At 45.4% G+C, this 12947-nt stretch overlaps 1 protein-coding gene across 2 annotated transcripts in view; it reads right to left on the bottom strand.

Annotated features, from left to right (window-relative positions):
* The window catches only part of LOC142571890 (uncharacterized), a 473725-nt gene that overhangs the window by 194929 nt on the left and 265849 nt on the right, over positions 1-12947 (bottom strand). The window lies entirely within an intron of this gene.

Genomic DNA, 12947 nt, shown 5'->3' with positions numbered 1-12947 from the left:
GACGGCTAGCCAAGCTAGCTTCTCTGTAGAGCGACCGGGGCAGACACAGCACGGGACATTTATTCAAATTGTTTTTTTACGGCCACACCTACGGATTCATACCACTTGGCTGTAGGGGACACATTACCAGTAGCTATTAATCCACACGCTGCACATCTCCTATTTGGTGAATTTCTTAATTAGATGAATCTTTAGAAATAATTAACGTTCGGGCAGCGACTCAGCTTAGCAGACACTTTGTTCCGCACGAATGTTGCGTAGGAATGGCACTGGCCACCGGGTGGCATTGTGGCCCAGGTTGACCTCATTCGCTCGGAGTATTAAAGACATGGGAAAGTCGAAGAAAACGCACCTTCCAGAAGGACGCAATAAGAATGGCCATTTTGTTCTCCCAGGTGCCACGCTACAGAGCACGAAAGTTTTTTTTTTTTTTGCGTAGCACAAAGCTTTGCGCAAGCTTCTAGTTATGATGTCCAATGAATAAAACCTTCATAAATGCGATGACCTAACAAATGAACACGACATTGCTGTGTTTTAGGAAGGAAAAATAGAAAACATAATATTTCAAGAGAACGACTGGAAAACCAGAACCGAAAGCAAATCATGAGTTTTGTGTTTCTTCCATCTGGTGGGAGACTATAAAACTAAGTCCTATGCGGCTGTAAAAAAAAACTGCGCCGCTGAAAAACCAGAACCGAAAGCAAATGTTGGGTTTTGTGTTTCTGCCATCTAGTGAGAGACTACAAAACTAGGTCCTATGCGGAAAAAAAAAGAAGACCGAAGCGAGAATCGAACCGCGGCCACCGCGAAGCGTGACTAAAGGTGCGCGCAATTCTACCACTCGGCCACGGCTTCCAAGGGTTCGCGCAGGCGTACGAACGTCTTTTTATAGACACCACGTAAATTTTCACGACAGTGTTACAAAAAACGCTTTTGGGAACAGTGTTACGCCGTGTGTGGAGAGTCGAGCTAGGCATCAGTCGAAAGCTGAGTCTCCGGACTACATACGCTGCACTGCGTATTGCGATAGAAGCCGTAGTGTAATCACAGCCGCGGTTCTTGCCTCGAAAATGGAGTACAAATTTTCGTCGTTTCCATAGGCTTCCATTGCTAAATCTTTAACCGCTGTGGGAACAAAATTCTTACGTGCCATAGAGTGATCACTGCACTTGGCTCGTGTGGATTGTCTTCCAGAACACGTCTGTCACCTGCGTTTTTTGATAATCGACCTGCAGCTTTTGCTATTCGCGAAAAACCCGCTCGTTCCATTGAAAACGCGCTAGCTTCGTGCCGGGGCCGCTTGGGGCGCTAGTTGGTACGTGTCCAGAAAAGCTGGATATGATGAGACACGCGAAACAATGTAGGTGTAAGGCAGCGCGTATACGACCAGGAATGCCTTTGTGTCTTACGCTAATGTGAACGAACTTCACGTAATGTAGATCACGAACTTATATATTATTTCTCTTGTTTCATTAGAGAAGCGCAAAGTTTGCCCTCTGGCGTTCAAAGACAATGCCCAGCGCGCTTGTATACCGTGATAGCTCGTCTTAAATGCGCCACACGCCATCATTCACTACACTTAGTGCCATTGTAGAGATGTCCTTAAATGTTATCAAGAGTGTCAATGTCGATGTCTAGCTGACTTTACCAACCGGTTAACTTAAAGTCATCACAAGAATAAGTGTGAATTTTCGCCCATTGCAGTGCTGTATCAAAGAAGCTGTTGCATTGCTTTGGCGATGCATATTTTTAGGTGTTTTTTTTTTCTTTTTCTTTTTGGCGAGCGGAAATCTTGCTGAGCCTCTGTGCCTATTTCGCCCCTAATAACGCTCTCCCCAAATCGACTGCCGACTTCGCAGCGACCTGCGTACGAGCAGGCATGCAAGACGCGCGCCTAGTTACGATTTTCCGGCTTACCAGTAACAGCCCGAGGTGGACACATCGGCCTAAGGGGACACGCCGTGCAAACAAAGCTACAAACAGTACGGGCGCGCAACTCCACACGTGCGCTTGTTTTCGCCGAACCGCCCCCGCGCGGCATTATAGCTGCACACAACGCCAGAACGCACCGAGTTAGCGGGGGCTGCCACGCAGTTCACTGGCGCGCCATTGATTTATCGCGCATTGATTGTCGCTGCTCAGTGTGACGGGTTGTGCGCCTGGCGGGTCACGTGCGACAGCGCACTCTGCGCCGCGGGGACAGATAAGGAAACAAACAAACCGGGGCCGTTGCACACCGACCGCTGCGGTATAGGCGGAACGCGAGGAGCGACCCTCGTGGTACGGGTACGTATAGTACGTGTTCGTGCCGACTGCCGGTCGTACTCCCGTACTGAGAGAGGCGCGGTCGTCCGGGAATGGGACGCCATTAAAACTTCCCTCGGCGATTGATTCGCTCGACGACGTGCGTATACGTATACGCGAGGGACGAACCTTGGAGGGGCGGCATTTGGCGAGCACGGAACGAGAAAGGGGAATCTGGTGCGTTCCCGTGCCTCACTATAATACCGGACAGCGCTTCCGTCTTCCAGTCGGCACGCCGATGTAGCGATGCTGTTGACGCGTAAGGGCTGCTTGCCCGTGACGTGATAAGCATGTTTAGTTGTTACGGTGTGTTTTTGCCGGTTTATGGAAAGTCTGCGGCCGACATGTAGTCTGTGCAAATACTATAGTGACTTGCTTTTAGTTGCTGTAGAGGCCGTTGCCACGCGCTCTATTTAAGGCTTTTTGCAAACAGTCTGTCGACAATAAGTACATGTGCGTGAACCTGTTTTATGGCGCAGGGTAGACTTTCGAATTAAAGGAGAGGAAAACATGTGTGAGCATAAGTGTTTATTTATTTATTTATTTATTTATTCCTCAAATGCGCCATTTAGGGAGTAATAGCAGAGGGGTGTTCCTGTGTCACACAATTTCTCCGATGGCGCGCTTGCAGTGGGATGCACCTGTGAACTACATACATGGTGATAAGCTGATAGACTTTTTATACAGGCAGCTTATAGTTTGCTTTCCATAGTTTGCAGTTTGTTCATAGTTCATGTTCGTAAACGAAGCGAAAAATTTACACCAGCATAACTTATGTGTCTGTATAGGCTGCGAAAATCTATGTTTATATAATGCTCGCGCCACTGACTTACGCGAATGGCCAGCGCACGGGACCAGGCCAAAGCCAAAGCCGTTAATGCGCGAGACCAAGTTCGCGAGTTCGACCGCTGATCGGCTGGGCGCGCCGCGCCTATAACTTCCACGCTGCTGTACGGCTTTGTCGAAGCAAACCCGAGTGTGTAGGTCAGGGAGGAGGGCACGTACAAAGCGGTATAGGCAGAGAGTGGCGACAGAAATGGAAAGAACACCGTTGCATATGTGCTGATCGAAAAATGCAGACCCCCGCGGCTTATAACGCAGCGCGTTCGACGACTGCGGTGATTTCGTTTCCGCGTTTGTGTACGTGTGCTTTTATTTCGTCGGCCTCGCTTTCTTATCGTATTTGTATTAACGAGCCGAGTGCTCTCGGGCGAGCCCCTGCGTCGTCGCTTTTCGTCTATGTTCCGATAGACGCACGTAATGAGAAAAACGCGCCCTCCTGCGCGATGAACCTTCAAAACAAATAATGATAAGAAGAAGCAGAAGCACAAAAAGAAAGAAGGCTTGAAATGCACGACAGACGTCGTTTAGGGTGGCATACGCGGAAGTCAGCGCGCTTTCTGCGTAATGAATCGCGATTTTTTTGGCCGAAAATAAAACGAAAAGAGCACCACAGTCGGGAATGGAAAGTGAGGACAATCCGCTGAGTATTGGCGTTTGTACCGGTTAGGCCATTTATTCTCACTCATTTATTTTTACTGCCGCGCTTCACCTATATGTGTGAAGGTCACGAGTGGAGGGGGCCTCATTGGGCCATCTAACGAGAATTGATCGTTCAAGGTGAGACGTGCAATGACGGTCTTCTAAATGCTACAGCGATAGATGAGACGTGCGGGACTCGACTACTGGGGCGCTTGATGCACTAGCAAAAAATAGGGCTGCCGCAAGAAATATTGCCAAAGGAAAAAGAAAAGAAACTGAGTTGTTCCTTTCTTGGTTTTTAAGATTTGTTTTCAATACACCTGCTTATGGTTGCCACTCTAAGCCGTTGTAGTTGACTTGAAATATCTGCATTTGTGTAGATATGACTTTTCCTAAGGCAGCGAATGACGTGATGCGTGGTATACTTATATGATTTGAATGACGTAGTTTCTCATGCTTCATAAGCATAGCGATTCTCAAAGCATTGATCTTTCGAAATGCTCAAACCGAACTGTAGTGAGAGAACCGACGTTGTTCCTGAGATAGAGGAAGAGGAGGAAGTAAAGAGGGAATAGAAAGATGAGAGAGGGAGGGGAGGGACTACACGAAAATAAGTTTGGATCTATCTATCTATCTATCTATCTATCTATCTATCTATCTATCTATCTATCTATCTATCTATCTATCTATCTATCTATGTATCTATCTATCTATCTATCTATCTATCTATCTATCTATCTATCTATCTATCTATCTATCTATCTATCTATCTATCTATCTATCTATCTACTTTTCTTTTGTCTCGACTTGCGACGTAACGCATGTCGCAACTGCTGCAGCGCAAATTCTCATCCTGCAACGAAACTGCGATGACGTGTTGTAAGACCTCAACTACGTGTGAACATAATATCACTAGAAATGTGGCGAACCACTCCAAGATGAGAGCTCAGAATCTGGTGAACGGGAATTATAATAGAATTGTCTGCTAGTATTTGTGTTTATGGGCAGCTGTACTCGATCGGTGCATGACTCGGCACAAGAACGTCTACAAAATTGTATTCCTCAGAAATGTGCCTGCTTGCGGCTTCTTGGTTTAGCATATTAACTAATTGTAGCGCAGAACAACATAGACGGACAGAAGAAGCAAGACCGCAGACGAGCACTAACAACCAACAAAGATTTATTATCAGCGACCAGGAGTTTATACTGCCAGTACGCTTCTGCGTAACTCTATCAAGAGCCACATTTTTCGTTTTATATCTACCGATGCAAATCTGGCATAAGAATGATCGCTTCACTTCTATCCGTATACTCGGTGGTGTTAGGCTACACACGCTCAAACTCACTCACTCACTCACTCACTCACTCACTCACTCACTCACTCACTCACTCACTCACTCACTCACTCACTCACTCACTCACTCACTCACTCACTCACTAACTAACTAACTAACTAACTAACTAACTAACTAACTAACTAACTAACTAACTAACTAACTAACTGACTAACTAACTAACTAACTAACTAACGAACTGACTAACGCGTTTAATAACATACACTCAATGGCTAACATTAAAACTCACATCCACTGATATTTATCGGCACTCGCTCGTAGTCCAGGCGCTTCATAGACTGTGTGTATGTGTGAAAGAGAGAGAGAAGGAAAGAAGGAAAGTCAGGAAGTTTAGATAGACTTTGTTTAGCTTGCTGTCCTACACGTTGTGAGGGGTATGGATGCAGAGACTGTGTATTGGTGAGTAGCCGTTGCGGTCATTGTTTCTACTAGCATCGTGGCATTATCATTTCTGATCACTGTTGATCGACAGGCAATAGCCGTCGCGGAAAGAGGAATAGAGTTGCCTGCATTGTGAAGACAGTAGAAGCAGGTCCTAAGAGTGACTGTATGACAAGAATGTGCCTACAACACTGAATAATATTGATGGTAACGTATGAATAATGCAGATAGCATCAGGGTATGGTGAGAGAGGCGGAAGAAAGGCTGAGGCGAAAGTCGATGCACTTTGGCAGAAGTTGGAACCGGAAGCCTAAAGAATAGACACGAAACAAACAACAAAAACTTCAAGCCACTTTGCTAAGTAAGCCCCATCCCCCCCCCCCCCCGCGCTCCGCACACACACACACACGCACTACATCTAAGTTCGCTTCACCCACGTACATGTCTCCCGTGCTTAGAAAGTTCCGACAGGAGCACGACGCCAACTTAGGACTAGCATTCTGATCAAGATTTGAGGTTACGAAAAGTGATTTCAGTGGTGCCTAATGAACAGCCGTAGCGATAAAGTCAATTAGGGCCACCCTAACACCGCGATTCAAGAAAAGAAAATATCACCGCTGCGGGCCTTAATTGGCTAATTGCACGTCGCAATCAACATACACGAAGAGGTGACATCACTGACATAAAGAAATGAACTAGTCCCTTGATGTCAGCGATAACAACAAAATGAAGAAATACTTGAACTGCTCGCAATGCGCAAGGCAGTGTCGTATAATATTGTGGGAGTAGAAGTCACCGCCACACGGCGATAAACACAGGTTTACTTTCATTCGAATATAGAACGATGAAGCCGTCCGGCAAGATAAGCAAGAACATGGTAATATTTATTATCTCATGTGCAGAATTAGAACACCGTGCGTCTAATTTGAAGGTCGTAAGTTCGAACCCTCCTCCAGTTCACTACATCTCCAGGCTTGGAGTGAGGCCTGACACCGGCAAAAATGCCGAGAGCCAGCAGGGCTATACTAGTCCACGTGCAACCAAATTAGGAAGGCCCACTAAGCTTCAACAAAGACGCTTCTTCACCAGAACAGGAATCGGCCTCCTTGGTGCAGTATTCGGCCAATACCTCCCTCATGATTCTTACAATCAACCCATGGCCCTCAGTCCCCAGTGGCTGCGGAGCACCTGCCGTGTCGCAGGTTAGGCCACCGACACAGCAGTGGGTGCTAAGAATCTCTGGAACCGCACAGGCCGCCACTGGAAAGTGGAAAGTGAACCTGGCAACGTTCAACACACGAACCCTCTCGAGTGAAGCAAGCTTAGCAGGAATCTTTGAGGACTTATCAGGCATTGCATAGGATATTATTGACCTTAGCGAGGTTAGAAGAACTGGGGCAGCTTATACAGTGCTGACTAACGGCCATGTCCTCTGCTACAGAGCACTCCCAGACAAAGCGACAGTTTGTAATCCAAAAGAACCTAGCAAGCAGCATTGACGAATTCTACAGCATTAATGAGAGGGTAGCAGTAGTCATAATAAAGCTGAATAGGAGGTATAGATTAAAGGGAGTAGAAGCCTACTCTCCAACCTCCAGTCGAGATGATGAAGAAATAGAACGATTTTATGAAGATGTTGAATTAGCGATGAGAAAAGTGCGAACTCAGTATACTGTAGTCATAGGCGACTTCAGTGCAAAAGTGGGGGAAAGGCAGGCTGGTGAACAGGCAATTGGAAACTACAGCATCGATTCTAGGAACACTAGAGGAGCGATATTGGTAGAATTAGCGCAATGCAGTAAGCTCCGAACAATGAATACCTTCTTCAGGAAGAGTAGCAACAGGAAGTGGACCTGAAAAAGCCCTAATGGAGAAAAAAGAAATGATACAGATTTCATGCTTTGTGCTGATCCTAGCATAGTGCAGGATGTAGAAGTGTTAGGTACGGTAAAGGTGCAGTGATTATAGGTTAGTGAGGTTTAGGAATTCCCTCAATATGAAGAGAGAAAGATTAAAATTAGTGCTTGCACAAAAATGTGCAGCTTTAGAACAGAGAGATCAAGATGACATAGAGGTAATGAATTAAACCCTAACTAGGCTGGCTTCAGAAGCAGTAATTGAAATGGGAGGTAAGGCACCAAGGCAACCAGTAGGTAAGCTTTACCAAGTAACAAAGGACCTCATGAAGAAACGACAAAGCATGAAAGTGTCCAACTGAAGAAATAGAATTCGCGGAACTGTCAAAACTGATCAACAAGGAGAATGTAAGGGATAATCGAAATTATAACGTGAGAAACACTGAGGAAGCAGTAAAAAATGAACGCAGCATGAAATAAGTCAGAAGAAAACTTGGCATAGGAGAAGCCAAGATGTATGCGATGAAAGGTAAGCAGGTTAATATCATAAGTAATTTAGAAGATATAGTAAAAGCAGCGGATGGATTCTATACTGACCTATACAGTACCCAGAGCAGCCACGCTACCTTTATTCATAGTAGTAATGAACACGAGACAAAGGCTCCTTCTGTATCTAACGATGAAGTTAGACGGGCCTTGCAAGACATGAACCGGGGAAAAGCGGCAGGAGAAGATGAAATAACCGTCGATTTAATCAAAGATGGAGAAGATAACATGCTTAAAATGCTTGCGGCCCTTTATACGCAATGTCTCACGACTTCAAGTGTTCCAGAGAACTGGAAGGAGGCCAATATTATACTAATCCATAAAAAGGGGGACGTTAAAGAATTGTAAAATTGTAGGCCCATTAGCTTACTTTCACTATTGTATAAAATAGTTACCAAGATAATTTCCTATAGAGTAAGGGCAACACTTAACTACAGTCAATTAGGAGAACATGCTGGCTTCAGGAAGGCATACTCTATAATGGATCCCATCCATGTCATGAATCAGGTAATTGAGAAATCTGCAAAGTACCATCAACTCCCTATATGGCTTTCATAAATATCTTGGAAAATATCTTCAGATTCCACAGCTACCTTGGTACTCATGAAGAAAAGTAGAAAGATACCTACAAAGAAAGAAGTCAGGTAAGGAGACACAATCTTTCCAAATTTGCAGGTGCAAGTTGGAATAAGTTGGCGCAGGACCGGGGTAATTGGAGATTGCTGGGAGAGGCCTTTGCCCTGCAGTGGACATCAAGAGATGATGATGATGATGATGTGCGTTGTTGGTATCGTTCACTCATCCTCACGAATGAAAGCGATGGAGCTACAGCGACCGACATAACTATTACCTGCAAATATATATACACAATATAGTTTATTAACGCGAAAGCCTTAAGTGTCTAGTTGCAATGGCTCATATCCGAAAAAAAGCGGCGCCTAGTACAGTGAAGCAAAGAATGTCATCTTCGGGAATGGCTCATATACCCGTAAGCAAGCAAAGATGCAATGGCTGAATATGAAACGAAGAAACGAAAGAAGGAAAGAAGGAACGAAAGAAGGAGCTAACGAACGAACGAAAGAAAGAAAGAAGGAAAGAAAGAAAGAAAGAAAGAAAGAAAGAAAGTGAGAACGAAAGAACCTTTAGGTAGTGCAATAGGTGCTCGCATGTGTCGTTGAGGAGGTCAACCTACAGTGCCATACGTTTACTTCACACTGCGGCTCGTTATGTCTTGCGAGAAGTCTAACCACTCAGATCGTGTAAATGCTTTACCACGTGTGCAGCAGGCTTTCAGCTTCACGCGTTACAGGAGTGTAACATGCTGACGAACTTTTGCGTCAGCCACCCCATTAAATATTTTACGAGCGAACCCATTATACCTATTCCTTAGCTATAGTGGGGTTGTCAATACTCGTGATGATCGTACTTAATGATCGCGTTTTAAATATTGCTAAAATAATAGCCAACGTATGCAGCATTTTGCTCAATCAGCTCTGAAAGCTCGTGTGCGGCGCAATTGAAGGTGCTGAAGGCTTTTGTTTATGGCTATTCACAACTATTTCAACAACGTTAAAAAAAAGTTGTGCCTATAAAAATTTAATATACGGAAGCGAAAGATCAAACAGAATAAAAGAACGCGTTTCACACATAAGAATTATAAAAATAACGGCAACGAGGCTGTCTTCGCGATATGATCCTCTCAATTCAGGTTGGCATGCAGCGGGACGCCCCGTCTAGCCAAGCGTCTAAGACGCGTGTACGCCACGCAGGCTCATAAGGAACAAGCGACACATGAACGCAACACTTAAATGAAGAATATTGCATAAAAATATAATGAAAACTAGGGAGAGAGACGTGATGGCGATAGAGTCGCTAGTAAAGGTCCTGTTTCTTTAAAGTGTCTCGAATTATAGAATGGATGTAAAAAAATATGAATGAGAGAAAAAAAAGAGAAAGGAAGATAAACAGAAGATAAATGGGGCGTGTAAATGAATGCGACCGTGAGTTGCAGTGAGACGAGAATGCCGAGAAGAAAAGGGCGTAAGTGTAGGCTTTGTAGATGTATGGGACGTCTGGGCGCGCAGATGTGTCGTTTAGGGCACTTCGGAGAGCCGGCTGGGAGAATCCCGTCGATATCTTGCTGGGAAAAAAAAAAGCTGTAAAAAGAAGTTGCGCGAGACATGTGAAGCTAAGAATGGAAGTGAGAATGAGGTATGTGTGCGTGCGTGCGTGTGTGTGTGTGTGCGTGCGTGCGTGCGTGCGTGCGTGCGTGTGTTTGTGTGTGTGTGTGTGTGTGTGTGTGTGTGTGTGTGTGTGTGTGTGTGTGAGAGAGAGAGAGAGAGAGAGAGAGAGAGAGAGAGAGAGAGAGAGAGAGAGAGAGAGAGAGAGAGATTCGGGGATGAAAAAGCGGTGTTCGAAGCCTTGCGATATACACAGGAGCTTGCGTGAAGAGAAGCGACGCTGGCACCGCCGGGACCAACACGAAATGTATAGGCGGGTGGCTAGCTGGATGGATCCGACTGGGAGATGGTGCGCTGCTTGTATACGGCTGGACGGCGCTGCGGAGCTACCGCAACGCGACCATAAATGGACGCGGGCATTTGGAGCTCGCTGCCCCGCACTCGGACACCCCCTTCCCAGCTCGCTGCGCAAGCAAACAAGAGTACCCGGATGTACTGAGCGGATAGGAGCAGCGACGGGCACTCGCATTTTCACGATTGAAAGGAGAAGCAGAGTGAATCGAATGAGGAGAGTGAAAACGCGCGCGCTGATCACCGAGCTATTGACGCTCGTTTGAGGGATGGTCGTTGGGCATGCCGCAAATGTCGCCGCATTTCGATCTCCGAAGCTGCCGACGTTGGCGCTGGAAATCTGCGGCAGCTCTAAGGTAACAAACCACGGCACGAGCGTCTCATGAAGCCGGTGAGAAAACTAGGTCTACGTTGATAAGGAATGAGCCGTTGCTCCTTATGAGCAGTATAGTTGGATTGGAGTTGGAACAGTACGTTGGAAATCTGGGGCTGCAGGATAGATGTTAAGATAATGATGGTTGGTATGTGGCTGGTGAAGGAGACTACACGTTGCTCTACACATAAACAAATTGAAGCCGTTGCGTGCAATAAAAAGCGAACACACTCACAGCGCAGCCTGTAACAACGTCTGTAGCCACACGTAATTTGATTTCCATGCACGAGCACCGGCTTGTGTCTGTTTTTGCCACGGACACAAAGATATGCAGTATCTAACTTATGCCCATTCAGACAGCAGACTTTCCATCTCCACCACGAATAGAATCAATTAGGTAAGGTGGGGAGGTTCTTGCATTTTTGTGCACTTTACAGTGGCTACGCGCATATGGAAACAGATTGCATTATGACAGTACTACGCTTCTAAATATATAAATATGTTTTTTTTTTCATTTTGCAGGGAAGCCCGCTCCCAGGTGGAGCTCTTGGCGTCGTAGTATTCGTGCAAACACGGTATAGCTCAGGAACGTGCACCTCTTTTCTGCTTAAATTTTGTGCAAAGGCGGAAGAGGTTATACTGAATATATTATGTTTTTACACCCCATGCTTGCGGTTAACGCGTTATCAAGTTGATGTCTAGTACACGCTTGCTCTCTCGGCTGAAAAGCAAAGTGGTGATAGGAGTAGGCATGGTACACGATTTCCGGTTGTTATTTCCGGGTTTTATAAAGCATTACCAAGCACTACAAAGCGTATGAAATATGACTTCCACTTGCAAGTTCCTGACTTTACAAGGGCGGTTTAGATTTATAACATTATAACGCACGCATAGCGACGTCATTTCTCCAAGAAGTTCAGGCTACATGTACTGCGCGAGAACGTCATTTTTCGATTTTGGCCCAAATCTTGCATCACGCTCGCTCCTTGTCAAATTTCGAACGTATAATTTTTTTTTTTAATCACTCTCGCTGTTTCTTCAACCGTTTTCAACCACCGTCCCCTTAATTATTCGTGAAGCGTCAGCATATTTTGCAGTCGTCAGGATCTTCTCGTTTTCTTAGCGAGAGAGTATCAATATTTCCGCAACATAAGCTGCGAGAGCGTAATGTTAGCCGTTGCAAACCAATTTATCGCCTTAATATTCTGCTTGAAGGAGCAGTACTCCTGCGCTTAGAAATATATAATTTTGTTCCTGGTGATGCCACGTGTTTTTCGCAATTTTACAGACATCCCAAGCACCACTTACGCTTCAAGTTTGACTCCCCATATATTGGGAAACAATATTCATTACGCCGACGAGCTAGTCTGGCGGTTCTTTCTTGCGATGTCGCGTTTTTCTTCCTTATGTTCTCCTAACAATTAGCTGGTGGGCAGCTGGCTAAGCAACGCTTCGTTTTTGTAAAGTAACGTTTAAAGTAAGCTAAAATAATGATTTGTTGGCAGGTAAGGCTTTGTTTGCAGAAACGACGAGACTTTGAGCGAAAGTCGGCGTGTATTGTTTCTTAACGCAACACTTGGTCACGCCAAATATATACAAACGCGGAGATCCACGTGAAAAGCGGTTCTTCACAAAAACTACACGCGTGCATATGCGAAGACTTCTGAGACAAAGATCAGCGTCATTCTGCTCTAGTTGCAATGTCGAGGGGTGATGTTGAGGATTTTGTCTTCTCGAGAGTGCATCTTTCACGGCCGGGGGTCAGAATTTGCAGCGCAACCTGAGGAAGCGGAACGTGTTTTTTAATATATAGCCTTGAATGTGAGGTGTAACTTGATGTTTTATCACAAAGAGGACCGCGGTGAGACAGGGAGGAATCATAAGTTTTGGGCATACCGTTTTTCCTGTTCACTATGATGTTGGCAGGAAAACTTACGGAAAGAAAAAGAATTTGGACACAGACACAGAATACAGGTTTCTCTGTGATGTTGATCAAATTTCTTGCGCTAAGGTTCCCAGTCAAAGTGTTAGATCAACTAGACCAACCTTCACTCCTTAGCCATTATGATAAAAGGCTGAGGGATACAATACGGTGCCCAGGCGGTGCGAATTCCGACAA

This window comes from Dermacentor variabilis, chromosome 2 (assembly GCF_050947875.1).
Source record: "Dermacentor variabilis isolate Ectoservices chromosome 2, ASM5094787v1, whole genome shotgun sequence".
Classification (NCBI taxonomy): Eukaryota; Metazoa; Arthropoda; class Arachnida; order Ixodida; family Ixodidae; genus Dermacentor; species Dermacentor variabilis.
Note: the sequence above shows the minus strand (reverse complement) of the source record. Positions and strands in the feature narration are given on the sequence as shown.